The sequence below is a fragment of the Triticum aestivum genome, chromosome 5D (assembly GCF_018294505.1).
Source record: "Triticum aestivum cultivar Chinese Spring chromosome 5D, IWGSC CS RefSeq v2.1, whole genome shotgun sequence".
Lineage (NCBI taxonomy): Eukaryota > Viridiplantae > Streptophyta > Magnoliopsida > Poales > Poaceae > Triticum > Triticum aestivum.
The window spans coordinates 116694130-116698359 of NC_057808.1; positions in this window are offsets into that span (position 1 = coordinate 116694130).

The following is a 4230-nucleotide window of genomic DNA, read 5'->3' on the forward strand; positions in this document are numbered from 1 at the left end:
GGCAGGCAACGGGACGGGGCAGGGGGCTAGGTGGCGGCAGTCGAGGCGTCAGGCGACGGGACGGGGCGGCGGGGGGCGTCAGGCGACTGGGGTGGGCGGTTTGACCACCGACATGGTTGGACGCGCACGTCACGCCGGCTTACGCGTGTACGCCCCACCGACGTGCTACCCGTAGACGTACGTCGCCCACCTACATGTTAAAAAAAACACGCCCATGTACGCCGCGCGAGGCAGTACGTCTCGCCAGGCCGCACGTGTACGACGCGGGGAGGCGGGGGAGGGGAATGACGATCCTGCCCTTTTTTATAATTTTGTGTGAAGGAGTATCGGACGATCTCAACCGTTGAAGTGTCTAGGAGGGTTGTACCGAAGAAAAAATGTTGAATGAAAAGCCTGCAAACCTATCATCAAATTCAGTCGTTTTGTACTAAAGTTGTACTAAATTAAAAATACTTATTTTAGAACGGAGGGAGTATTAGTTTACAGTGTGCATATCCATGACTACGGGTTGCCTTTCTTTTGGTCCTGGAGCCTCCAGAGATGGCCATTCCTTAACGCGTGTACTACCTTGTTGAAAATATCCAACGAACAACAAGACCTTCTAAATATCCAGGCGACTGAGCTCAATTTAGTGCAGGTACTACACTCCTGTCGGCTCTCGTCGAATCCTAGCTATAGCTAGTGTATCTTTTGCGACCGCTGAACCAGTTTTATATTTTACTTTTGCGGGGAAATCCACAAAGCTTTTCATGGTCATCAGATCGGCTTGAATCTTGATTGCTCTCCATATATGCTGGTTCCTTTAAAGGTCAGTAATTTGATCTGGCTGGTTCGGATGCAATGTCTGCGTGCGCGCGTCGCACATATTTACTCTTCTTTTGTCAGGGCAATTCGTTTTGGATGATCTTCCGGAGGACTTTGTGAAGATCGACAAGAATATTGCCTGCCCCGCAAAAGGCAAAAAGAGTCAAACAAGGCGTCGTGCTAATGACAGGTGACTGATTCCCCGCCAGTTCAAAAGTTCTTATTTGTACGTAGCAAATAGGAACACCCCTTTTTGCCTTTGTTCCGAGCTCTGGCTGGTAGCCAAAAGCAAAAGCATTATACTAGAAAGTAGAAGCACACGATCGAAATCGAATTTCAGTTTCAAGTTTCGCTTGCCGACACTGACGTGCCGGGGTGAGGCGCATGCATGCGCCACCGACCGTCGCACCGACGGGGTTCCCCCGTGCACGACTGATCGATCCATGCATGGTCAAACCTCAAACGGGAGCAGAGATTTTAAGCGTGTTGGAGCAGCAGCCGGGCGGCCGGTATAGACGATTTTTAAGGAACCGACAGAAGCACTGCCTTTTCATATAAGAAGGAGAATAAGGTTTATGTATAAAAGTGTTCCGGTTTTTTAAAGAGAAACCGGACAAAAACCCCTAGAAAACCCACACGATGGCACTAATCAGCCAATACCGGCTGCCACCTGTGCCCGGCCAAAGGCCAGGGACCTTTGCTTGATGTCTTCGAAGGCAACAGCTGCAACCTCTAGGTGCGTGAGCCGAGTTCCATTGAAGATGCGTCGGTTTCGCTCCTTCCAGATGTTTCAGATGGTGTAAAGGAAGCGGCCGCTCCGCCTTCTTCTGTCGTTCTTGGGCAAATTGATGGTGAGCGAATCCCACCAGTCCGAAATCCCCATCGAAGGGGGCAACGTGGGCGTGGCCTCAGAGTCCTCTCCCGTCCACACCTGGATGTGAGACCAAACTGCGGCAGCAAAAGGGCAGTCCTTGCAGAGATGAGTGGCCGTCTCCGGAGCCCGAAGGCAAAGGGGACAACAAGGGTCGTGCGGCCAGCCACGAACGGCTAGCATGTCGGCCGTGAGGATCTTCCCGTGGAGCACAAGCCAGGCGAAGAACTTACATTTTGGCTCTGCGTGTGCCTCCCAAATCTTGGCCGGGGAGAACCTGGGATAGGATCCAGAGAACTGGGCCGCGTAGGCAGAGGCAGCAGAGTATATGCCATTGGGGGTCCACCGCCAAGTGATGGAGTCCTTCTGGTCCGGGTTCAACGCCACCTGAGTGATGAATGAAGCGAGAGCAATGAACTCCTGCAGGTGGGTAGGAGATGAAAGACGGGCAACTGATCTGATCCAGTTCTCCTCGTGGAGCTCCTTCATCACAGATCTCCGCTTCCTGGTGGCAATTTTGTACAGCTCCGGGAAGGCCTGGGACAGAGGGCCCCGTCCTGTCCAGTCGTCGTGCCAGAATAAGGATTTTCTTCCATTGCCCAAGGAGATGGTGGTAGAAGCCCTGAAGAGCGCCATATCCGTCTCATCACAGGGCATCGCAGAGCCCACCCATTGGCGGTCAGGATCCGTCCACATAAGCCAAGGCCAGCGAAGTCGGAGCGCCCGACCAAATCTCTCGAGGTCGGTGATTCCCAGGCCCCCCATGGGCTTAGGCCGGCAGACAGTCTTCCAGTTGACCAGAGAGTGTCCATCGGACGCGTTTTCTGAGTCTTCCCCACACCAGATGAAGTTACGAGTGATCTTACTAAGCTTCTGGATTGCCCAATTGGGGAGTGGGAGCGCAGTGAGGTGATGATTTGCGATGGCGCACAACACGGACTTTGCAAGGGAGACCCTGCCCGGACGCGCCAGATTCTTCCCCTTCCAGCCCGGCAACCTGCCCATTGCCTTGTCCAGAAGAGGTTGGAGGTCAACCCTTCTGAGACGCCTGGTATGTAGTGGGAGACCCAGGTATCGGCCAGGGAACGAGGCCAGCTTGGCCGGGAAGGCCGAGAGGATGGCCGGGAGATCAATGTCTTGGCAGCGAATGGGAAACACCTCGGTCTTGCTGACATTTGTGATGAGGCCCGATGCATCCCCAAAACAGGCAAGGATCCGAGCGATGGCGTCGATCTCTTCTTTGACCGGGTTAGCGAAGATGTCAGCATCGTCCGCATAGAGAGAAACCCTGCAGGAGGCCGGCCGCGCCATGATGGGCTTGAGGATCCCAGCCTGGGAAGCCGCCCGGAGCATAAGTTGCAGATGATCGATTGCCAGAATGAAGAGCATAGGCGACACCGGGTCGCCCTGGCGAAGGCCTTTTCCATGCGCGAATGGGGTTCCCGGCTCCCCATTTAACAGCACCCTGAAGGAAGATGAAGCGAGGGTCATGCAGATCCAGTCCCGCCAGCGCTGACCAAAACCCAATTGCTGTAGCACCTCCAGGAGGTAAGCCCAACCCACATAGTCGAAAGCCTTGGAGATGTCGAGCTTGAGGAAAAGGCCTGGCGTTGAAGAGCGGTGCAAATCTTTGATCAGGTTTTGCACGTGTAGGAAATTATCATGGATGCACCGTTTCTGCACAAAGGCACTCTGGCACTTGGAAACCAGCGACGGGAGCAGAGGGGCTAGCCGGTTAGCCAACAACTTGGAGAAGATTTTGGAGATGCTGTGTATCAAGCTGATAGGGCGGTACTCGCCAATCGATGATGCGCCGGCTTTTTTCGGGAGCAGAATAATGTTGGCTGAATTGACCAGGCCAGCGCAGGCGCCTTGCAGGTTGGCGAGCTGCATCACCGCAGCCACGACATCCGATTTGATGATCTCCCAACATGATTTGAAGAAGGCATTGATGAAACCATCAGGGCCCGGGGCCCTGGCCGAAGGTAAGGAGAATACCGCTTCCTTGATCTCCGCCTCGTCGAACGGATCGTCCAGAGCCAATAGGTCGTGGCGATGCATCCCGATGTTCTCCCAGACAATGGACTTGGTGCGCCGGGCAGGCGTGCCGATGTTAGCCTGGAAGTGGTCCAGAAGGGCCCACTCCTTGTCCTGTCTGGTAATTGCCAAACCCGAGGTGGTCGTGATCGTCTGAATGAAGTTCTTACGCCTTCGTCCGTTCGCACGAGCATGGAAAAGCTTAGTGGTGGCATCCCTCAGGCGGATCCAGTTGAGCCTAGAGCGCTGTCTCAGCTTGATTTTCTGAATGGCTAGAAGCCCCAGGTACGACGATGGATGTGACTTGTCAACAGCCAGTTAGCGTACGCATACTGCACACATGTCACCATGCATGCATGTACGTCTGGTCAAAGCATTCTATTTTACTTTTTGAGGAGAATATATCTGGTTAACGCACCGCCTAACGTGCAGCCATGACCCAAGATTGCATATCGTTGCATCCATGGTTTAACAGGAAAAAAACAAAAAAAAACTTGCCACATAAAAAGATCAACATA